The sequence below is a fragment of the Coptis chinensis genome, chromosome 2, assembly GCF_015680905.1.
Source record: "Coptis chinensis isolate HL-2020 chromosome 2, ASM1568090v1, whole genome shotgun sequence".
NCBI classification, from domain to species: domain Eukaryota; kingdom Viridiplantae; phylum Streptophyta; class Magnoliopsida; order Ranunculales; family Ranunculaceae; genus Coptis; species Coptis chinensis.
Window position 1 is genome coordinate 110,306,565 of NC_141457.1, and position 26,058 is coordinate 110,332,622.

At 37.5% G+C, this 26,058-nt stretch overlaps 1 long non-coding RNA gene across 1 annotated transcript; it reads left to right on the forward strand.

The window, feature by feature from the left end:
* LOC147520532 (uncharacterized) lies at nt 1-25,892 on the forward strand. Its single transcript, XR_015212660.1, has 23 exons — nt 1-283; nt 388-536; nt 678-810; nt 1,268-1,318; nt 1,662-1,977; nt 2,667-3,178; nt 3,485-3,922; nt 4,931-4,998; nt 5,081-5,197; nt 5,289-7,592; nt 8,967-9,009; nt 9,094-9,254; nt 9,472-9,556; nt 9,832-10,553; nt 10,662-11,906; nt 12,149-12,271; nt 12,456-12,808; nt 12,907-13,022; nt 13,123-13,804; nt 24,870-24,958; nt 25,133-25,225; nt 25,348-25,402; nt 25,486-25,892. It is a non-coding gene; the product is annotated as an uncharacterized LOC147520532 (long non-coding RNA).
* Nucleotides 25,893-26,058: the final 166 nt, after the last annotated feature.

A 26,058-nucleotide genomic window follows, 5' to 3' on the forward strand; every position in this document is an offset into this window, starting at 1 on the left:
TCTTCCCTCTGTCACAGCACCACTAACTCTTCGCCACCAGTCCACCAGTCTCAATACCCAGCTGAATAATTATGAACTTATGATAGATACAAACAACTCTTCCAAAGTTCCAAGAACCGCTGATGAAGACCTTAAAGAAATTTCAACCAAGGGTATCCGCAATGGAAGAGCGGGTTTCTAATGGGCTGCTCCTTTTCTGTTAGGGGGGACATGCACCATGCTCTATTGGGTCCCTAAGGCAGGAAATAGCTCAAGATCTATTCACGTTGCTTCGGATACATGGGTAAGATATTTATATGTAAATTACTTTTCATTCTAGGTTTGATCTATCTATACATATCCCGTATTGTTTAGTTGCCTATCATACTAACATTATGGTTTCTGCAGTCGACATTAATAAAGCATTTGCTGAGCTTGCTGTGCGCTGTCTGTTGGATGGTCAAATGTTAACTTGTTAACATCGTTTGTATATGTGTATGTTGTTAGTATTGAAGGGAGAAAAGCAACTAAGTTAGTGGCGGACTGTAGTCTAGGATGTAAGTCAATAATCCTAGCCGAAAAAAAACCATGTCTGTTTACGTGGTTCATGTGAATACATATTATAGCTACGAGTTTTGCTAGATTTTCTATTTGTATATAGAGTGTGTTTGATGTTGAGGAGGAATCTCACTTTGCAGTGAAGGGTTTTTCATGAGATAGGAGGCCTTCAAAACATATACTTTTCAACCCTCAAGAAGGAGAAGTTTCACGGGGCAAGTGAACAAACAAAAAGAGGGAGTTGTCTGTTTCATGGGAATTCTCTTCTGCAAAGTAAGACTATCAGTGAAAATTCTCCCATCTCAGACACCTAAGTTTTTTCTTCTTTAATTGCTCTCATATCTACATGATTTCCTGCTTCTTTGTGATGCTTTATCTTTTAGTTATTAAGGCTGTGTTATGTCTATATATGTCCTTATTTTATATAAGATGTTCCCTACACTCTTTGACTAATTGTCTTGAATAGTTTCTTTCTTAATATTGTGGATCTTTTTATATCCTTAGTTTTCATGTATTCGGCATTTTCTTCCAATGTTTTTTTTATATCACATTCTTGACCTTTTTTATCCATTTTCTATAAGTTTCACTGTTTTTCAGTTTTAAGCTGTTGAATATCAGTTTAACATTCATAAGGTCCCCTTGAATTCCATGAAAGTTGGTGTTTAGTCCGGTTGATTTGGAGATTTGTTTATGGGGGTTTTTTTTTTATTTTTTTATTTTTTTCTTGTAGGAGTGAACAGAAAAGAAAATTGGAGAATGTCCAGTTGTGTTTGAATCAGAGGTGTATTTTGCTACTATCTATCTTATTTTCTTACTAATATCGTTCTTGTGGCGTCTTTTGTTCTTCTTTTAGTAGTCTTATCTCACTGCAAATTATAGTTCCACAACCCATACACTTCTCCTGCTCTTGGTTTTGGAGTCTTATTGAATGTAGTCGTGTTAGCTAAGAATGTTGTTGGGTTTAACTCCTCAGTTGTATACTGATTTACATTTTGAGTAAACATTAATGCAGGTGTTGTCCTTGGATTTTCCCATTGTTTAGAATAGCTGATTCTTCTTGATGTTTTTGAAAATTTAGACATGTGCTTTTCTATTGTTGAATCCTTGTTTCTGTTTGCTTGAAGTGTGATATTTGAGTTGACCTGGCCTTACTCACCTAAGTTCTTCACCGAGGCTTTGGCTGACATAGTGAATGTGGCAAGGACGGGTTGGCCCCAAGTTAAAGGGTGAAAGGGAACATGGCCTTGTGTGATTTGGAGAGGTGGCAGCTTACTTGTCTTCTACTGGTTTCTTGAATGTTCCAAATTTCCAATGCTACTAGCAGGACACTAAACAAACTCTAGCACCAAGTTTAAGCAGCTATCAATATAGAGCAAGGAAGGCTTTCCAGAGAAGATGTCAATTGAACATTTAAGATAAAGAGGAGTTTATAGTTTACTGGTACTATCTCTCAACTTATATCTTTGGAAGTTGGTTGGTACAGCTTAATGAAGTTAGAAACAATAAAACGTGAGAAATGCTAAAAAAGAAACAACCCCTTTAAGGATGTAGCACGGAGCTACATCTAAAAACAATATTATCTGAATTTCCATGCTTTCAAAATTTAGTAGAGGCATCTCTCTTGGATTCTGAAAGAATCAACTATTTTGGAATGGTAGCTCCAAGCTTCTTCATATAACATATATGAAACTCCTAGAATGTAAATTTTTTAATTTCCATGAATATCCAGTTTATTGCAGTGAACTTGATTCTGGAACTTAAAGCCGCTCCATTTAGCACCTTTTAATAATGTTACATTGAATAGTGATTTGTAAAATCTTTATCTATCGCGTGTTTCCTCTTTGATCAGGTAATCTATCCTGGAAATGGAATTTAACTGTGTTGCAAAAGTCAGTGGGTGATAGGTTGATAGGGTTCTCACACTATTTATCGACCCTGATACACCAGTTGGTGATAGCAATCTTATAATATAACATTGAGTAGTGCCATGTAATGCTTTTAATTGCAGGTCGCATGTCCAGTTCCTTTTCAAGTAATGTTGCTTTAGTATGAATTGACACTCTTTTTACTTATTTGAAGTAGGTTAATGAAATGTATAATGTTTGATCTTAATGAACTCTTTGCTGCAGATTATGTGATATTTCCAATTCCTCACAAGCCCATGATTGTGTGACACTGTCTCTAAGAAAATTGTGATGACTTTGCTCAAGGATTTTTGGGGGAGCAAACATTTCTGAGTGGTAGCGGAGTTGGTAAAGCGCGGACTTGACTGTGTGCAGATAAATACTAACTCTCATACTGATGGTCCTTGCTTATATATCCCTTTCTCATATTGATGGTCAGTTTACCTTGCAATGGAGGTAATTTTGTTCTGTTTACTTCAATTATATGTAGAGTATCAACTACTTGAGGTACGGCAACTATATCACTACTGATGTTAAAGACCAGACAGTTGGGTATTGTTAACTATGTCATAATCTTTAATAGTCCTGTTGATTGGGAGATTTGTTTTTGGGGTTTTTATGTCTTTCTTGTAGCAGTTTAGGTTTCACCCTGTGTTGCCTTGCGACTGGACTTTTCTTCATTGAGTGAACAGAAATTGGAGAATGTACAGTTGTGTCTGAATCGGAGCTGTATTTTGGTACTCTCTATCTCATTTTTCATTAATGTTGTTCTTTTGGCATCTTTTGTTCTTCTTTGAGAAGTCTTATCTCACTGCAAGCTATAGTTCCACAATGCCATACACTTGTCCTACTCATTGTTTTGGAGTAGTATGCAATGTACTTGTGTTAGCTAAGAATGTTGTAGTTGTCTACTGTATACCTTGGATTTTCCCTTTGTTCAGAGTAGTTGTGATTCTTCTCGATGTTTTGAAAAATTTAGACTTGCACCATTTTTTTTAATTCATTAGGACCACTATTGAATCCTTAAGTCTGTTTGCTTGAAGTGTGATATGACCTGGCCTATGTACCTGAATTCTTCAACGAGGTTGTGATCGACATAGTGAATATGGGAAGGACGGTTTGGCTCCAAGTTTAAGGGTGAAAGGGGGCGTGGCCTTGTGTGATTTGGTGAAATGGCAGAATACTTCTTGTTTGCTACTGGTGTCTTGAATATTCCAAATTTCCAATGCTGCTGGCAGGACAGTCAATAAACTCAAGCACCAAGTTGAAGCAAGGAAAACTTTCCCAGAGAAGATGTCAATTGAAAGTTTAAGATGAAGGGGAGAGTTAAAGATGAGGAGTTTGGGTTGGATGTGGATGAGATGGTATTGACTCAGACTAGGCAAGATATAGAGAAGAAATAGGTCTGATGCAAAGCTAGAGAAGACACTTGCAGTGAGGGGAGGAGCCATCAGTCTTGCGGTAACTTGCCTTTAAAGATGGTATATATATGTACATGCATTTCTGTTCAGTTTAGAGTTTACTAGTACTATCTCATTACTTATATTTTTGGTAGATATTTGGAAGTCGGTTGCTACAGCCTACAGACTACAGCTATTGAAGTTGGAAACAATTAAATGTGAGAATTGCTAAAAAAACACCGGCACCAAGCTACACTCAAAAACAATATTATCTGGATTTTCGTGATTAGAAAATTGGAGCAATTTTTGGATTCATCTTTTGATGAGCAAGTCCTTGGCTGAAGAATCTCAGAATTGGCCATGGTGCTCCACTTGGGTAATTCGAGAGTCAATCAAATTATTATGGGATGGCTCATGGCCTTGCTCACTCTTCATCTGGGGGGTGGGTAACTTATCACAAGTGTTGCACTCGCCTAGAATAAAATCAATAAATCCACCTTTTGTGTTCGGCATTATATGTGTGTGGTATCGTCTTTCTATTGAAGTAGTTAAATTAGCAGGAGATCTTGGTCTACTACTATACTCCCTAAGCAAGGCAGCACTACAGCAGTGAAAAACTACGCTAGGGGGATACAATGGGCTGGGCTTTGTTTTAAAGGGCATTGGGCCCGACCGTGGTTGGACTTTTTTGCGAATTTCCGAAGCTAGTCTAAATTTCACACGGTTTGGGCTTATTTCTTAAGTTACCCTGGTGTAAAAATTTAACACGGCGCTTATTTCCCACGCTATCCCTGGTGCTTATTTCCTCAATTTTTAGGATTTGCTATAATACTCACACGCTCACTCTATAGTTGTGCAAGTCCCCAATTAAGTATGGTCTACTCCGAAGTTGTTTGGTTACAACTTACAAGTACTCTCATTAGTACATACATCTGGTGCAAATATATGTGTTCTCGAATGGATCTGTAAGCTTAAATGATTAGAGCACTCATAGTTGAGAGGTTGGGTTATAGTTGTTTGTGTCGTTAATATATAGATAACTAACAGCTGAGAACTGGTTATGTTCATGTTGCAATGACTCCTTTGCAGCCGAAGCGTTAACAAACACATGCATCAGCATTTCACGAAAGAAACTGTTATCTGGCATTGAGTTATAGGTATCTGTTATTCTACTTTGTTTTCGTTTTTACTTTTACTGGTATCTTGTTTCCGGTCACAATGGTTCCTTTCTTATGTCAGGGAGTTATACAAACTCTGATGCACCAGAAGCACTGTCACTGGTTAGGGGCTTGTTGATATAGGCAAATATTCTGAAGCCGTCTAAGCCACCTTCAAATTTTGGACAAGCTGTCGGATGTATGTCTTTCTTCTTATATCTTGCGCTTGTGAACTTTACTTAAAGACATAGCTGGTATAAATTTATCACACATTTTGCGTTTTTTATTAGGCGAGTCCAGATTAATTCAATACGAACATACTTCCATGTGTTTACGTGATTACAAAGCTATGCCCATGCAAGGTATATTTAGCACATAGACCTTGCAAGTAAGTTCCATCGTCTATTTACACTGTATGGTGGTCCTTTTTGTTGGAACTGGAAGTCTTGTATGGGTCTTTTTGGACCAGCCATCGGATGTATGGGTCTTTCTTCTTATATCTTGCTCTTGTGAACTCCACTTAAAGACCTAGCTGGTATATATTTGTCCCACATTTTGCATTTTTTTTATTAGGCGAGGCCAGATTATTCAATACGGATCTACTTTCATGTGTTTACATAATTACATGATTACGAAGCTATGCCCATGCAAGGTATATTTAGTACATAGACCTTGTAACTTGTAAGTAATTTCCATCGTCTTTCTACACTGTATGGTGGTCCTTTTTGTTGGAACTGGAAGTCTTGTAAATTTTCGATCTTTTTCTGTTAATTGGACCATCACAACAATTTTAATTTTTGAAAGATACTCTAAAGCACTCATTAGTGTCATGATGGTTATTATTATTATTGTTGTTTTCCATGTATAGCTGTCTAACAAGTCTCTGTATGAGGTCTTTTGTTTCCACTTTCCTAGTAAAATATTGTTCAATTTCTGTTTAAACAGTTGGCCTCTTTGTGGAAATTTGATGAGGCTACATCATTAGGATATTTAGAGTTCTCTCTTGAAAGCAATCTTCAAATGGTTTGGTTTTTGTTTCTTATAATGTCCACATTTGAAGGTCTACCTGCCTTTAGGTGACCTTTTTTTTTGGATTATATCTACAAAAGTCGGTTGGTACAACTAAATGAAATTAGAAACAATTAACACAATTCTCACATTAGATCTCAACAATTAACAGTATGTCACACATTTTTTTTCAATTGATAAACAACCGTTAAATGTGAGAAATGTTTTAAAAAAAGACCCCTTTAAGGAGGTAGGCTGGCTACACAATATTTTCTGGAAGCCATGCTTTCGAAATTTAATAGAGGCATCTATCTTGAAATTGACACAACTATACTATTTTAAAATGGTAGTTCTGAGCTTCTCTCTTAGTTAGTATTTGTATTCCTCAAGAACGTATAATCTTCAACTTCCATGAATATCCGCTCCATATAACATTGCTAGGATTTTCAGTGATTTTGATTCTGTGACTAAAACCCGCCCATTTAACAGTTTTTAATAATATAATCTGGAGTAGTGGCTTGTAAACCTGTTTTTACCACGTTGTTTCCCCACTTTATTTTGTTATATTGCCTGGAAATTGACTTCAACTGTACTGCAAGAGTCAGTTGGTGATAGTGATCTTGTTTTTTTTTGAAAAGTTTAGTCATGCCCCCTTCTAATTATACATTAGGAGAGACATTTTCTAATCTCTAAGTTTGTTAGCTTGAAGTGTGATTGATAACTATTTGATTGGTAGATACCAAAATAGTCCACCTTGCCTGGCATTACATACCTGAGTTCGTGACGGTGGCATTGGCCAACACAGTAAATATGGCAAGGACGGAAGGTCACCGAGTTGTAGGGTGAAAGGGAACATGGCCTTGTGTGATTATGGAGAAGGTTAAAATGAAACAGATCTCAACTCTTGAGACACTAAAGGAACAATAGTTGTTGTTAAGCTATATGATTAATTGTGATATATTGATGTAGGTTAAGATTGATTGTGATATATTGTTGTAGGTAAAGATTGAATTATGCTTTACAGGTTTGTGCTCGAACACCCTATGCTTAGGTCTGTCGTCTGCTTTCAACTGACATTCTCAACACTTTGTCATTTCCTTTTATCAAAGGTAAGCAAGCTATGACGTTTAGGGAGCAAAGGTAAGAAAAAGATACAGTGAATAAGTTATGAGTAGTCAAAAGCTGTTTGGTAATAAGTATACTCGTTATGACATATTTGTATCAAATGAGTCTTGCCCTTGTCAAAATTTTCTCAATCAGTCATAAGTACCAATCCTTAAATCTTTTTGCACTTCTTGTTTGAAAACCTTTTCACAAATATCTCCAAAACACATTTGACACAGATTATAAACCTCAATTCAAAAGATCATATGTTTGAAAGCCCTTTACTTATATTTACAAAATTTTCCTTGGCCCAAAAGATTCTTTTTAAAACAAAACAGGGGTTTGAAAAGTCATCTCTTCCATTTTGAAAAAAAAAATCAAAGTGGTACATCTTTTGTGAAAAGTATTCACTGTTTTATGTTTATTTGAAAAAGAAATAGATGGTGTAGAAGTGATATACTGCTTCACTACTAAAGACTAAGGTATGCTGTTCACATCAATTACTTATGGTAATAGATCTCGTTTTAGAATATGTTCTGATTATCCCGTCCCTTTGGTCTTACCCTCATAGAAGTATATGTGTACGTATTAAGCTCAGCATATCCTGAATTTATTACTATCTGACAATAAGAATTTCATGTTTATATGTTTATTATTATGCCCACATGGGATCCTACTTATGCTATGCTTATTGTTGCAACTGAAATCAGAGGTCCACTGGGATATCCACAAGGTTAAGAAGTTCCATTGTTTTTCCAACTGAAATCGTGTTTATATGCTTATAGTTGGGTTTGACTAACTTGGTCTTCACTGGTTAGGATTTGAGTTTGTCCTTAGGTTAAATTTAGGTCTAGTCACATCAGAAAGTTTTGCTCGTCTAGGTTCTCATTCTTTCGAACAAATTACAAATTTTGGCCTATCCTTTCATTTGTGTGTGTTTTAGTTTCAAGAAAAGGCTTAACCTTATATAGTGTGGAGTATTTTCTTCTCGGATTATTTGTTGTTGAGTTCTTGTTAGTCATGGTTTTGGGGTGTTATTTTTATTTTTCATAATGAAACTTTGTTTGTCTGTTTCACACTTTCACTTCTATTCTTAAGGGGTGTCTTGGGTTGTAAGGAGGATATTCAGAAGTACGCTTTACTTGGACAGTAGAAATATACCATGCACTGGGAAGCCTTTGTGAAGGTATTCTCCACGCTTGTGAATTTTTCTGTTGAAGAATTCATCGCATGAGGGGCGTGGAGAAATTTCACTTTGTGATTACTTTTTTAGTTTATGAACGTTTTATTGTATCAAGTGAGACTTACTCGTTAAAATTCTCCCTACCAGTCAAACACACCTTAGTTTTCAAAATTACCATGTTCCAACTTCCTTCTATTGGAACCCACATAAAAACTTACTAACTAACCTCCCACAAAATTGGTAAATGTTTGCAAAACAATAGTTTGTATCGTTTTCTGCCTGAAACAAGTGGACCCCAAAAGTTTCTTCTTTTCTGACAGAAAATCACAAAAACAAAAGAGAAAGTTCATATCTTCCTTTTTGAAAAAAAAAAAAAAAAACAGTGGTACATCTTAACGAGTCATGCTGTACTAATAACAGTTTTTTTTTTAATTGTCATTTCCTTACAAGCCCCTGATCCTAGCATTCTCTTGCCCTAGGCATAAGAAAGTTGTTACGATTTTATTCAAGGATAATAGGGAGAGCAAGCGTATTTAGTTACACCCACTTCCGTCTATAAAATAAATATTAGCTTCGATACAGAAACTGGTTGCTTATATTATCAGTTTTTTGTTAGTGGCATTCTAGATATTGATGAACTATCTGATTTGCGGACCCTTGTACTCGTTAACAGAGATGACATAGAAGTGATATACCACTTGGCTACTGAGACTAAGGTTTGACATCGTTTATTTATGATACTGTGTTGGATTTTGTATGCTCTGATCGTACCTTTTTAAGTTGGCATTTTGTTTTGTTAGGGACTAGGGAGTCTTCATCAGTCCAGCTTTGGCAGAACCTATGAAGTACAGACGCAACTGTTGTATTGTTGTGTCTGCGTTGGACACTCATCGGACGCGGCATGGATGCGTGTCTGACACAGTCAACATGGTCAGGATGCTGTCGACCGAGGTGGACACAGGTCAGGACGCAGTCAACATGGTTAGGATATTTGACTCGAGAAGAAAAAAGAAAAGAAAAAAAGAAAAAAAATAATCAGTTCTCTTGATCTAACCCTAAATTTCTTTCCCCCTCTTGTCTATTCTCTCTTCCCTTTTTCACAACACCACTAACAAGACTTTTTCATGTATCCATGACAGAAGTGTGGATTTCTAATGGGCCGCTCATTTTTCTGTTAGGGGGCATACATCATTCTCTATTGGGTCCTAATGCAAGAAATAGCTCAAGATCTACTCACTACACTTTGGATACCCATACACAAAGGTTTATCTTCTTTAATTGCTCTCGTATTTACATGATTTCTTGGTTCTTAGTGATGTTTTGACATTTTCCCTACACATTTTCCTTTTTTTCCACTGGATTATCGTTTGATATGGTTATCACTCTTGATTTCTTTCTATCGATTTTCTATAAGTTTCACTGTATTTCAGTTTTAAGCTGTTGAATATCAGTTTAACTTCATATGGGTTTTACCCCCTTTGAATTATGTGGAAGTTGATGTTTAATAGTTGGTTGATTGGGATATGTTTTTCTTGTAGCAGCTTAGCTTTCACACTACGTTGCCTTGCAACTGGACTTTTCTTCATTGTGTGAAAACTGAACAGACAAGAAAATTGGAGAAGGTCCAGTTGTGTTTGAATTAGAGATGTATTTTGGTACTATCTTATTTTTTGTTACTAATATTGTTTTTGTGGCGTCTTTTGTTCTTCTTTGAGAAGTCTTATCTCACTGCAAGCTATAGTTCCACAACACCATACCCTTGTATTACCCTTGGTTTTGGTCAGTTGTTGGGTTTAACTCCTCAGTTGTCTATGTACATTTTGAGTAAACACTAAACAGTAATGCAGGTGTTGTCCTTGGATTTTCCCTCTGTTCAGAGTAGTTGTGATTCTTCTCGATGTTTTTGAAAAATTTAGACCCGCACCTTTCTATTGAATTCATTAGAACCAGTGTTGAATCCTTAAGTCTGTTTGCTGAATATAACCTGGCCTTACCTGAATTCTTCAACGAGGCTGTGACTGACACATAGTGAATATGGGAAGGACAGTTGGGCACCAAGTTGAAGGGTGAAAGGGGGCATGGCCTTGTGTGATTAGGAGAAATGGCAGCATACTTCTTGTCTGCTGCTGGCAGGACAGTCGACTCAAGCACCAAGTTTAAGCAGATGCCAATTGAACGTTTAAGATAAAGAGGAGACTTTGGATTGGATGCAGCTGAGGATTTTTGAGAGAGCAGACATCTTCAAGTGTTAGCGGAGTTGGTAAAGCCTGAACTCGACTGTTTTCAGATAAATACTAGCTATCATACTCATGGTCCTTGCTTATATATTTCTTTTTCAGTTGTTATTGATAACCTATCTTATTTGCAGACCCTTTAATACTAGGTAACAGAGAAGACGTAAAAGAGATGTCCAACAACGGCTTAGTTGTTCTTTCGAGGACTCCAAATGTCAAAGGCCAGTCTGATATCCTCATATATGCCTCTTGTTTGCTAAGACAAAGGAATCGTGTTGGCATCAATTAATCATTTCCATCTCACTCACAGAGGTATTTACTCATGTATTATTCTCCTTGTACGATAAAGATGTGGATTACTAATGTGTTATATGGTAATCTTGATTCTTTGTGGTTATTGGCAAAATATAGAATGTGATCTAGACTAAATCAAACATCAATTACCCAACACATTACCAACATCTCACAAAAAGAGCACCACCAGCCCCCCCTTCCCCTTACCAATGTGGTTTATATTGTCATTAAAGGAGGCTTTTCTAAGGTAACATATATGCCTCATTTTCTTAGGTAAATTTTTTTGTAATACTTGACCAAAGCTCTTGCAGACTTTACGTAGGTGAAGGGACTTAGGCTAGGAATATATAAGATGCACTATAAGCTTGATACCATCCTTCTCTAAATTGAGGGTTGGTATTGTTGACATGTATTTTATTACTTGTAGTACAACCATCCGGGTTCAATTGTTCATGAACTACGAGATGCTAAAGCAATTGTATTAATGGTTTTTATTAGACTGTTATATAGGACATGTATTTTTCAGTTTACCTTGCAATGGAGATATTTTTGTTCTGTTTACTTTGATTATATGCAGATGATACTTGAGGTACGGCAACTACATCACTACTGATGATCAAGACCAGACTGTTGGGTATTGTCAACTATGTTATAATCTGTTTGCCCGAGTGTTATCCATCCTTATTTTGCAGTAATCAAATTTAAAGTCTTTTTATGATGGTATGGCATCTACTATGTTCTGTAGATATCCTTATTGCTGTACTTTAATGAAATCTGATTTTTTTCATTCTTCTTATCTTTAGGAGTTGTAATTATAGTTTACGTCAAGTGTGCTTATCTTCTAACGATGTAGTCTTTAGTCTTGACGTTATTATGGTTAACAGATTCAGGGAATAAGCGGATGCAGTCCTCTACGATGTTGGATACAAGGAACTCCCCACAAACCGCTGAGGAGATTTTAATGAAAACTCAACCTAGGGTATCCACAACGGAAGTTTGGGCGGACTTCTAGTCAGTTCCCAATTTTTTTGTTAAGCAGGAAATAGCTCAAGAACTACTCACGACACTTCTGATAATTGTGAAAGGTGAAAGTAAGATATTTCTATATAAAATACTTTTTATTCAAGGTCTGATATGTTTGTACATTTCCCATATTGATTACTCCCCTATCAATCCTATCATACTAACATTATGGCTTTAGAGTCGACGTTCTCGAATTTCAGAACGTGAAAAACAATTTTTAGGGATCCTTGGAGTAAGTAGGTCATAGTTGTTAAGTAAGGCCAGTAGGACGTTTAGGGAGCTGATTTTTTGGGTCATTTTGCAGAATTGGAGCAGAGGTAAGCAAAGGAAACATTTGTATAGATCAAGCCAATTAAGGACAAAAGTTCCCAGTTACAAGTAGTCCCCAAGTTGTTTGGTAACAAGCATTCTCGTCGGTGCATACTTGGTACAAATATATTTGTTAATGCGTGTTCTCTAATGGATACATAAGCTCAAAATGGTTAGAGCACTCTTAGTTGAGAGGTTGATGGTTCAAATCCATCTGGCTCCAATTACAACAAATTAGATAGATTTTGTTGAATACCATAGACTATAGTTGTTTCTGCCGTTAAAATATGGATAGCTTACAGCTGGGAACTGGTTATGTTTGTGCTGCAAAGACGTCCTTTACAGCGGAAGCAATAACAAAGAGATGCTTCAAGCCTTCAACAATATTAGGAGAGAAACCGTTCTCTGGCACTGAGTTATAGGTATCCAGCTATCTGTTATTCTAACTTCTACATTGATCTTGTTTCTGGTCATAGTGATTTATCCGTTTAGTACTTTCTTGTGATCTTGTACTTTCAAGCCATTTGGCAGCAGCCATCTATTTATGAGGGTCTGTCTTCAAATGGACATGCTGCTTGTTTGTAATACAATTCGCCTAATATTCAAGCCTTCAACAATATTAGGAGAGAAACCGTTCTCTGGCACTGAGTTATAGGTATCCAGCTATCCGTTATTCTAACTTCTACATTGATCTTGTTTCTGGTCATAGTGATTTATCTGTTTAGTGCTTTCTTGTGATCTTGTACTTTCAAGCCATTTGGCAGCAGCCATCTATTTATGAGGGCCTGTCTTCAAATGGACATGCTGCTTGTTTGTAATACAATTCGTCCGGGGTCCAAGAGCAGCCTTTCTTTGGCATTAATACCAAGGTATTAGTGCAATACTTCTGGCTGGTAACATTGGTTGAAAACTCTATTTAGTAGTAATGGACAATTTGAATTGGTTTCTGAACCCACTCTTTTCTTTTAGGTATTTCATTTGTCAGTTTCAGTTTTTCAAGCAGTTAAACATTTTGGATGTCCTTGCCAAATGGCACTGGATATTGGAATCAACAAAACCATTTACTGGAGATGAGAAAGCCAAGCTAATATTGTGCGACAGTTAATCGGTGTGCATGAGAAGCCAGGGACAGTCTGGGATAAAGTGGCTGGCATTCCTCACCAAATGGATATGGAACTATTGACGCCACCCACAGTTGCAGCAATTTTCGGATTCATCTTTTGAGCAACACCTTGGCTGAAGAATCTCAGAATTGGCGATGGTGCTCCACTCGGAGTAATTCAAGAGTCAATCAAATTACGAGGGGATGGCACAATGCCTTGCATCACTCTTAATCTGGGGGTAACTGAATCCAAGTGTTGCACTTGTTTAGAAGAGATCCACTTCTTGTGTTCGGCATTATTGGGATATATTGGAATAGTTAAATTAGCAGGAGAGATCTTGGCTTAGGATCCACTTTTCTCATGGTGCGGTTCGCAGTTAACCTGCCATGAGTATCGGTAGTTCGGTACCATGACCCAACTTTTTGAAGTGGGTCAAGAAGAGTGTTCAGTAAGTTTCCTATGGACATACTTGGTTGCAGCACTCGCACGTAATTTGCATGAAGGGTTTGGTCAAGTCGTGAGCGGGATTGTCTTCGCTGCAAAGTAAGGTATCGAATAGAAAGATGGGTATATAGCTTGACTGAGGAGCTTGTTCAGGTCAGAAGGAATAATTAAGCGGCCCACTATTAAACGGAGAAATCCAGTTATAGCCCATTGGTCCTTTTTTAAGGCCCAAAACATTGTGAGACATAGGCCCAAATAGTCTGTCTTTACTAACAGCCTATTTCGCACGTGGGTTATATAGTAACAGCGGTGTTTCGCACGTGTTCCTAATTATCACGTGTTATAGCCCATTAGATGTTACGCAACTAATCTATATTAACAATACAGAAGAAATAGGGATTCAAGAGGGCCCCATCCCACGGCTACAAACTACCGACATGGCATGGACAATCAAAGGTAGAAAGCCCCGTCTGTTGCTTTTTACAAAGAACATCCGACCGCGTTGGATTTAATCTAATCTAATCTCTCTCAATCGTCTCTCTCTCTCTTCTCGCTCTTCTTTTAGTTTGCTACCACTTTCTCACTCTCTCCTGTTTTTAAAAACAACCTTAAATAATCTCTGTGTTTTAAAAAAAAAAAAATTTATAGAGTTGTAGATCCAACAACAAATAATCTCTGTTTGTTTTTATAAAGTTTTTTTATAAAGTTGTAGATCCAACAACCTCACTCTCTGCTTTTAAAACAACCTTAAATAATCTCTCGTGTTTAAAAAAAACTTTATAGAGTTGTAGATCCAACAACAAATAATCTCTGTTTGTTTTTATAAAGTTTTTTTTTATAAAGTTGTAGATCCACGTAGATCCGATCGGTCATTATCTGACTTTCTTCGTTTCTGAGCTGCTTATTTCTATTTAGTCTCGGCGGTTTCTCATTTCTCAGGTGCATTTATTTTCATATGGACTCAAAACTTCAATACACATTTCTATTAAAGCTACTCTTCTCATTTGAAAGATCTCCATCATTTATTCACCGAGGTATCATGTTTTCTCGATTCCTACTTTTTTTTGTGCCTTGAGTTAGTCTTTATCTAATAATTGCTATCTTGTGCTTTATGATATTTCAGGTCATCACATCTATGCACGGTAATATTAAGGTACTTTCTCAATAATTTCGGTTCGTCTTTTGTTTCATTATTGTCTTTGGGTTTCGTAAAAAGTATTGTAAAAAAGTCTCTCTCACGCAAAAATGTGCAAAATGCAAGCGGGTATTGTTCATTTTGTAAAATAAGTTTTTATTCTTATTTTAATTTGAATTTAAATTCTTCATATGGAACAGTGTAATTGACAAAGAGTGTAATTGACAAAGAAAGGAAAAACAAGCACAAGTTAGTTCAAACGCTTTAATTGTCACCAACTCATTATGCTCTATGGATGTCCGAGAAACTTTTCTAATTTTCTTCTCTTTGACCGAATTTCGCGGCCATTGTCATTGTGCTTCTAGGTAGTTCTTTGGAACTCGCCTCAGATATCTTGGGACTTCACTCTTACATCCAAGTACTTGTAAGAATGATTCTTTGATTGTGTACTATGTGATGTAAGCTAGACATATTCATGCGCTTTTAACGTTCATGCCTTCTTCTTCACAGCCTCCTAAATGGCGGATGTGGGCAAGTGCCCCATGAATCCACGCGAGGATCCTTCAAACCATGAAAACCATAATTCGATCCAAAGCCCAAGATAGGTTGACCCTTCAACCACCACCTGCCTTTCGGGTACTACTTCAACTTCTCACACTTTTCTATTATTTTGTTATGAATTTTACTACCCTTCGTGACTTTGTGCGATGCCCGTTGCTCTAATTATTAAATTTTTTCCTTCTTCTATATTGCTTAGTATTGACTTAATCTTTTCTGCTTTATCTTTATTAAGCAACCCACCAGACCAAATGTGGATAAGGGCAAGCGCCCAATGCACCCGTCTGAGGCACCTTCAAACCAAAAAAGACGTATTTACATTCCCCCTCAAGATAGGTTGAGTCTTCAGCCACCTCGTGCCTTCCAGGTCTTACTTCAGTCACCTCATGACTTACTATCTATACATCATTGCTTTGATGCATTGCAATTAAGACTATTATTTATTTGTTTATTGTTCAGCGCCCAACGGATGACATTCCTCCCTCTCTTCAACCGTCGTCTGGTGCTCAGGTCAGCTTCGAATTGAACTTCCCCTATTATTAATATTGTCGATGTGTTTTATTCTACCATCGTCTACGATTATTTCTCCACCAAACTATATTATATATATCGCCTCATCGTGGTTACTATAGAGCTCTTACTTTTGTCTTGTTTTTGAAATTTTTGAAATTTCAAATTGTTGTCACTACTCCAACACATTTATAGCTATTATTATATAGATGTTTATATTGTTTCCTTTGCTATAGATATTAACAAAAGAATGATGGCACAACGCGTGTTAGAAGGAACGAGAAAAACACCTTAAACAAAACAATAACTCGCACTGTTTGTTCGCACAATCTACCGCACCAGTCTTACCCGATTTCCAGCGGTTGCCCGGGTCCTCACAAAATATCTTTCCTACAAATCTATGTACTCCTCCTCAAGCTGCGGAGATTTTCAACTCACCATAGCCCTATTACACCTATTCCCGGATTCGAAGCTACTCACTTCCTCTGAATCTCTTCAACGAGTCGTGGGACATCTTAATCCTGTAAGGCTATTTACAGATGTCCTCCCATCACGTGCTCAGACTGATTCTGCAATGGGTCATCAAAATGCAAGGTATTTAAATAGGCAATTATTTGTTACCCGTATGATCTTTACTTTTACAAATAACTCTTACATGTATTCTCTAACAGTATGCCCCCGAAGTCTTCAACCTCATCATTACTTCATGGGATACCACATCCAACAACATCAAATGGTGCTTCAACATTGCATCACCAAAATGCGGTGGTATCGCGTTTCTTATCGAAAAATTTGTCATTATTTGCATTTTCGTCTACTTTGTCGACACAATCGCTATTATGTAGACAACAACAATATGATGGAAATGATGACATGACGCATAAATGAAGATGATGTACTTCCTTCTAATGTTCTTAACCTAATCCAATTGAACAAGGGGCGTCACTCCTTAGGGAAATGAATGTTCGATTGTCCTTTACGCCATGCACTTCATTGGAAAGACGAACGGTTGAGTAGATCGTCATTAAGCTAGCAAATCCTCGGTTTGGGACTTTGCCGTTTGCAAGGAAAAATAAAAATGCCTCCATTGCGGACATTGCCAACGCCCTTAAAACTTTGTGCGAGGGAGATGATCGCAAGTCAAAGTCTTTTCGAAGTACGAAGACAATACAATCAGCGTTTGCATTTACAAGTCTAGGTGCCGATGAACATGTCTTTGTTGGTCGAGGTCCACGACCTTTCACTATACATGGAGAACTACGGCGACCGAGCGGAGCTCTTATTCCCGATCGAGGCAGGCGGGCAACATACTCTCGACTCTATATTTATGATCCAAGTGCAAAGATGGATATTCGGACTGACCGAAATCCTAATAACGGATGTAGATGTTCTTAGGATCCCGCGACTAAACTATGCTCCAATATAACCGTTTCTCGACACTTTCCTCCATGCATATGAGGTTCTTAGATCGCCTACGTTGAGAATGATGAAAATCTCAACATCCATGCTTATTTACATTACGGTCGCGACCCAACATGGACGCCGCTACAACTTGCCATCACCGATGAAATTGTTGTTATTTTACCGGAGATGGGTAGCGGGGACGATTATGCGAGACATTGTGATTTATCTTAAGGGGAAATGAATTTGTTCATATCGTTGAATGTCATCCAAAGATACTTACCTTTGCACTATGTGTTAATGTTTCCTCGTGGAGAGCTTGGGTGGTCACCGGATCCGAAAGCGTTCGAACCCCTCAACTTCAACCACCATGGCGACCGCCCACCACAGATGGACTTCTATCTTACCCTTTTGTTTTCCAACGAATATTCTTCTATCTGCGAGGTAAAAACTATTTCGAGGGAATTCTTAGTTGATTTATCGGGAACGCCACCCAACGTAAGCGATTACGATTTTCACTGATTTAGGCAAGATGTACCGTCTTTGAATTATATCAAAATCTCACCGATGTCGAGAAATCTTAAATCCGGATGAAGTTGGAAGGGCCAGAAGTTCTACCAAAGATCATCATCGTCGGCGATCAAGGCATATGTTTGAGATTTTCCGGGACTCAATGGCTATAACTTCGGTTCAACAACCATCCGGATATATTCCTCACCATGACTCGCGAACCCACATTGGGAGGAAGTTATGAAGGCCTTGCGAAGAACTTAAACCGCTAATCGATCGACCCGAAGTGGTAGCGCGTGTGTTTGAACTAAAGCGAAGAGCTTTAATGAGAGAGATCGAGAGACAAAGGTGTGCTTGGTATTCTTTGCACATGTTTACACAATTGAATTTCAGAAACGTGGTCTACCACATATGCACGCTCTTATATATCTTCGACATCAAGACAAAATTGCGGTGTTACGCTTTCGGGTTGACCACATTGTTTGTCTTTGAATTTCGATCCGGATAATCGAACCTGAATTGTTTCGCACTGTTATCAAATGTATGGTTCATGGGCCATGTGGCTTAAAAAATCCAAGTTGTCCATGTATGGTAAATAGGCGTTGCAAAAGTCAGTATCCCCGTGCTTTCGAAAATGTTACGACCATGGATAAGACTGGATATCCTATCTACCGTCGTCGTGACACTAGCAAGAAATATAATGTTAGAGGGCATGAAGTTGATAATAGGGATGTTGTTCCATACAATCCTTATCTTTCTAAGATGTTCGATTGCCATATTAATGTCGAAGTTTGTGCCGGGATACGTTGTGTCAAATACATTCACAAGTACATATTCAAAGGACATGATAGGACAACAGTGGTGTTCAATGACTTGGATGAGATACAACAATATTTAGATGCACGATATATCGGGCCACCTGAAGCGGCTTGGAGGTTGTTCGGTTTTCTCTTCACCAAGAGAAAGGCTGTTGTGAGATTAGCACTTCATCTCCCGAATGCAGAGTAGTTTACAATCCTAATGAATCAACGGATGTTATTCTCTTAAGGGGCTCGGAACAAAAAGTCAACTCTAGCGCATTTTTCGGCGGTTGCTTAGCGGATCGATGCGCGAGGGCTTACATATCAAGAATTTCCGAACATTATGTTTGGAGTAAAAGGTGGCATAGATGGACAAAAGGACTCAAGCACCGCTATTGGCGAATGTACTTTGCAAGTCCTAACTCGGTGAACGGTTTTATTTCGCGGTTACTTCTAAGCTGTTGTAAAAGGTCCATGATCCTTTGATGATCTAAAGAGAATTGAAATGGTCCTCCACTTCCGTACTTTCAAAGAAGCATGTGTTATCGCGTGGACTTTTGAAGACGACAACGGCGAATGGGTGCAATGTTTACAAGAGGTCGCAATCATGCAACCGGGTATCAACTTCGCCGACTTTTCTCGTACTATTCTCCGCGAGTGCAATCCGGTGCAACCTGAAGCCTTATGGAATGAATTTTGCGAAAGCATTTGTGATGACCTCCCATACAAGCTTCAAACCATGTTCTTCATTCCTCATCCAACGGATGCCGTGTACAAGATTATGGGTTATTTCTCTTAAATGATATTCTCTACGAAGTTAGGTGGTAAAACTCTTGCTCATTTTCCTACAATGCCGCCCCAATTAGAAATTGGAGCTTGGTTGTTGGGAACGGACTTATATGGGAGCAAAGGCAATTTCAATTTGACCCACACAATGAAGAGGCACATGCCAATGTCATCCACTTAAATCCGAAAGCAACACTTTGCATATAGTGAAGTGACAAATTCAAGAGCTCATAACAAATGGACGACTATTTTTTCTTGAATGGGGCAGCCGCGGGAAAAACTTTTGTTTACAACACCATTGCTGCTACGTGTCGCACTTCAAGGACACATTGCTATTATGGTGGCTTCATCCGGAATAGCTTCTTTACTATTGGCGGTGGTCGGTTGCTTTCACTCAACCTTTTGCATCCCATTAGATATTATGGATAACTCAGTATGTGGGTTGATGAAGCGTTCACCACAAGCTGATTTATTCGGACAAAGCTAACCTAATCATATGGGATGAGGTCCCGATGCAAAACAAGTTACGTTTGGAAGTCGTTGTTGATCGCGACACTTCGCGTGATATTCGAAACAATGACAACCCATTCGGGGGAATCACTGTTGTTCTTGGTGGTGACTTCCGCCAATGCCTACCAGTTATACCCAGAGGGTCCCGAGAGCAAATTGTCCGTGCTTCCTTGCGATGCTCTTTTCTTTGGAATCACGTCAATGTTCTCACCCTGGTACAGAACATGCGATTAGAGCGTGGCACTTATGAGAATTTACTATTTGCGAGAGTTCTTAACAAAGGTACCAACATTCCCGCCCCTAATTTATAATATTCCTCTATTAGAATTCTCATAATATTGTATTTCACATTTTATGTCATCAGGTTGGAAACGATCCCGAGCGGTTATTGAGCTACCCTCAACGATCCATCATTGCACACATCTTCGGGACTTGATTTACGCTACATATCCTAATTTGGATGAAACTTCCACCGTATCCCCCGACTATTTAACTGAACGGACAATTCTTTTGCGAGGAATGATGATGTCAATGCCATTAATGGCAGGCTTTTACATTATGTTCCGGGGAGAAACTAGGACTTTTTCCGTCACGACAAGTTGGATGAGGCGGATGCAAATAATCCTAGAAATATTAATCAAGATCCAAATGAGTACCTAAACTCACTTGATCCCCACGGTCCGCCACCATTTCGACTCAATCTAAAAAGAGGGTTGTCCAATAATGTTGCCGCTAATATTGCCCCTGAGATGGGTTATGCAACGGGACTCGCTTTGATGGTCTTGCAATGTCAACCACACGTTATATCGGGCCGAATTTTACGGTGAAAAATCAGGTAACCGTGTATTTATTCCAAGGATCTCTTTGTCACCATCCTCTTGATTTTCCTTTCAATATGACAAGAAGACAATTTCCTATCCGTTTGGCTTATTCCATGACTATAAATAAATCACAAGGACAATCCGTGAAGTTTGTGGGAATCGATCTTCGAACCGAAGTTTTCAGCCATGGCCGATTATATGTGGCATTATCCAGTGCACTTCGCAGAGCCCGCATAAGTATTCTTCTACCTCCAAAGCGAGAAGCTTACTACAAATGTCGTTATACCACGAAGTCTTGCTTTAAGCATTTGTCGTCGGTGCATCGTAGTTTCTTTTCCTTATTATTAGTTTTATTTTATTTTCATGGTTGTTTACATTTACTTATTCAACAAGTCGATCTATTTGCACTCACTTTATTATTAATTCTTTTTTCCTTCTTATGTATCATTATGCAGTATGTATCTGAAGTCTGATGGTGACTCTGCATCAACCATCATATCCCGTGGAACATAGAAGCTCAGGATATACAATCCTAAAGAGTACGAATAATGAATTTGATGTCTGTTTTACAAAAGGAATTTATTGTGAAGTATTTATGAAATACTATGGTTAGTTTGGGTAGCAGGCAATATATACAATTTAGAAGATAAATAAGCAGGGTCCGCTTTTGTGCATGGGTCATTCCAAACCTAAAAGCATGTTTAGTTGGTTGGCTCGCTTAGCTGAAATTTATTGTGGTCGGCTACAAACTCTTTCATGAATGCCCAAGTAATGCCGCGTTTTTGCGTACCAAGACCTTTGTGGTTGTGTTTCTTTATGTATGACTTGGTCATACTGATCCATTACTTAATCAACTAAAAAAATACAATTGAAAGCTACTAGGATATCTGACTTTAAGTTAGCCTCACAAGTATGCATCTCATTATGTTATTCTCGTTGTAGGCATGGAGAAGCATTTGAGGCTACACATGAAGGACTTGATGTTGCAGGGCACGCTTTTTGGGACTGCTTTGGCTGTTCTTAAGATATGTAAAGCACTCAACCCAATGGCAGCCATGAAACCCACTTCCCTTTGTTAAATCACGCCAAAGCTGGCGGTAAACATAAAAAGTAGCCACATTGGAATCCCGTGTCATTTTGTTTTGTTTATTTATTCTTGTTGCGGGAACTAGATAACTATCCTTTGGTTGAGCCCGGTTCCTCAATTTCTGTAAAATGCCGAGGTCTTCCTTTCTTTTTGTAGATATTATTGCTTTAGTTATTCCATACTGTGAACCGGATAATTAATATTATTTATTTCGAAGGTGTTATATCGATGTTATATCGTCAATAGTGTGAGTTGTTTATCCGTCACGGAGGCAAGGGCATAAGTATATTGTTTTCGCGTCGAGGCGCGTCGAAGTTATTTTACCGGCGCGTCCGAAGTTATTGCAAAGATGAGTGTGTGCGAGCAAAACAGATATGAACAATAAATGTTCGTACCCAAAACAGATATGAACATTGATTGTTCATACTTTCTTTAGGTATGAACAATCCGTGTTCATACCCAAAAAAAAACACGAACCCAAAACAAATATGAACATTGATTGTTCATATCCAAAACAGACATGAACATTGATTGTTCATACCCAAAACATATATGAACAATAAATGTTCATGCCCAAAACATATATAAACATTGATTGTTCATTTTTCGGGATAGCGACGCGCCGCGTCATACCCAAAAAAAACATGAACCCAAAACAAATATGAACATTGATTGTTCATACCCAAAACAGACATGAACATTGATTGTTCATACCCAAAACATATATGAACAATAAATGTTCATGCCCAAAACATATATGAACATTGATTGTTCATTTTTCGGAATAGCGGACACGGACGCAAACACTGACGCGGTGACTCGGTTATATCTAAAAAAAATAGGACGCGGAAATTAATTAATATTTATAATTTTATTTTATATAAATTAAACATTAAAAACTTAATTAAATGTATCAACATTCATAAATTCAAAACTATTAAAGATAAATAGCCACAAAATTAAGTTTAATATTTCCTAATCAAACTTTAAAAACATGTTATAAGTCTTAACAAAACAAAAAAATGAAAAAATTGAGTTTTTTAATATTATTTTGATTTATTTTTTATTTTTAGGTCAAAATCCCGTCGACCATATTGACCGGCCCCATTTGTGTCTTGACCAGCGTCGACCATGGGACGCCCGTCGGACGTGGTCAACATATATCGTAACGTTATGATGGTCAGGAGGTCAACATATATCAGAACGTTATCGAACATTGATTGTTCATACCCAAAACATATATGAACAATAAATGTTCATGCCCAAAACATATATAAACATTGATTGTTCATTTTTGGGATAGTGGCGGCCATACCCAAAAAACATGAACCCAAAACAAATATGAACATTGATTGTTCATACCCAAAACGCATATGAACATTGATTGTTCATACCTAAAACATATATGAACAATAAATGTTCATGCCCAAAAAACATATATGAACATTGATTGTTCATTTTTGAATAGCGGACACGGGGCCTTGCATTAATCGACGCTGTGACTTCGGTTATATCTAAAAAAATAGGGGCCGGAAATTAATTAATATTTATAATTTTATTTTATATAAATTAAACATTAAAAACTTAATTAAATGTATCAACATTCATAAATTCAAAACTATTAAAGATAAATAGCCACAAAATTAAGTTTAATATTTCCTAATCAAACTTTAAAAACATGTTATAAGTCTTAACAAAACAAAAAAAATGAAAAAATTGAGTTATTTTTATATTATTTTGATTTATTTTTTAATTTTTTAGGTCAAAATCCCCGTCCTGACCATATTGACCGCGTCCTGACTGTGTCTTGACCCGCGTCCTGACCATGGACGCCCGTCGGACGTGGTCAACATATATCAGAACGTTATGATGGTCAGGAGGTCAACATATATCAGAACGTTATGATGAGAAAACAGTATAATAGGCCGGTTTCGAAATGACATTTAAATGGGATTCTAAATATCAATTGGGCTTGGGTCAGCCCACCAAATAAAACCCAACTTCTCCAAACATTTACGAACACACAAGATAAGGTACTTACTCGTTTCTTCTTCACACTCGACTCTTTTTTCACTCTCGAAATGGCAATGGTAGGCGCCAATTTCTCATTCTCCTTGTTCAAATGCAAAGAAACTACGCCCTCTCATTCTTCTTCTTTGTTCACTTTTAACTTGCCCATTTGTAAAAAAACCTTCACTTCAACTCCCAACAGAACTGTTTTTTCCAAGAGAAAAGATTTCCTCAGGAGAAACTCTTCTTCCATTGGTAAAACTAAAGATGAGATAAGAAAGGAAAAAATATACAGGCCATTGTTTTTCTTTTTCTGTTTTGAGTAGTGGGCTTATTTTGTTCTATTTTGTGAGCTAGATTGAAGCTGTTCCTCAAAAGAGATTGAAAAATTATAAGCAAATGAGTTCGTGATAAGCAATAGGTATGAACATTGATTGTTCATACCTACCATCTTGAACATCATTTATGAACATTGATTGTAGCTATGAAAACATGAACCCAAAACAGGATATGAACAATAACGTGCATATCCCAAATTATGAACATTAGCTATGAACAATAGGTATGAACAAAACAGATATGAACAATAAATGTTCACACCCAAAACAGATATGAACATTGATTGTTCATACCCAAAACATATATGAACATTGATTGTTTATATTAAAACATATATGAACAATAAATGTTCATACCCAAAACATATATGAACATTGATTGTTCATTTTTTGAATAAGCGCGTGCGCCCGATGCGTCGATGTCGTGGAAAGTAAGCGCGGGCATACCCTAGTGACCAATAATGCTACACCGACTCATTTATTTGACCTATTATTTGAACCTACGTTATCGAAATAGTGAGGTGCAACAATAGGTCTAAAAAATAGGTCCAACCTACTCACTCAATGAGTGATGGCATGGGTATTCTAGGGTTCCGACTCCTTAATCCAAGGTCTGTAATACTAGCAAAAATAGTTAATATCTAATCTCGAGTAGTAGTTTACATTGGGCTTTTTCGTTTGTTTTACATATTTGCTTCTTCAGGTGTGACAAGAGGGAAAAGGAGTGATGTACTGATGTACAAAATGTCAAAATCAGGGTGGGATTGTTGTTAATTCGACTGTTTCAGCCTGGTTAGTTATAAATTCTTCTACACTTAAATCCCAGTTTCGTCTTTTACTAATTATCCATATATTTTCCGTGATTTATGAACAAGTAAATTTTACTATTCCCTCTCTCTCTCTTCCTAGGTTTTCTTTTGTTCTGTTCTTTTTTTTTTAATGTATTTGACATACTTCTATATTTAGGCACCTTTTTCTTGGAGTGATGTTCAGATTTCAGAAGGTGAAAAACAAACCGTGGAGATCCTTGGAATAATTAGGTCATAGTTGTTAATTAAGGTGAGTAGTGGTTAGGGTTTTGATTTATATGAGTAACTTTTTCTTAGTTTTACAGTTCCATCTGGTTTTTATTCCAAAATTTTCTTCTGCTTTATAGCTTGGGATTGAACTATGGTTTACAGGTTTGAGCTGGACTACTCTCTGGCTATAGGACTGCCGTCTACCTTTTCAGAGGAGGTCCTCTACTTTCTGTCATTATTTCTACTAAGAATAAGCAAGCTATGGTGTTTAGGGAGCTGATGTTTTGGGTCATTTTGCAGATATGGAGCAAATGTAAGCGAAGGAGAAACTGAATAAGATCAAGGCTGTTGGGACAAAACTCCCCGAGTTACGTGTAGTTTAAATTTGTTTGGTTACAAGTACTCTAATTTGGCAGGTGCCGACTAGCAAAGTCGGTAAAACCTTTGGGTGATGATACTAGAGGTCTGGGGCTCGAACCCCGCCAGCATCAAAGAGTTACTGATCTCATTTAAAACAGGTTTGCCAAAAAAAAAAAAAAAAAAAAAAAAGTACTCTAATTTGTACATAGATTGTAATATTTTAATCAGTGTGTGGATTCATAAGCTCAAAATGGTTAGAGCACTCTTAGTTGAGAGGTTGATGGTTCAAATCCATCTGGATCCAATGACAAAGGGAAATCTGATTAGCTATTCACAATTAAACAGTTTCCATCGAATACCATAGATTATAGTTGTTTGTGCGTTAAAATATGGATATCTTACAGCTGAGATCTGTTTATCTGTGTGACAAACTCCATTGCAGCATAATCTTGTTAACAAGCACATGTTCAGCGTATCATGAAAGAAACCATTCTCTGGTATTGATCGAGTTAT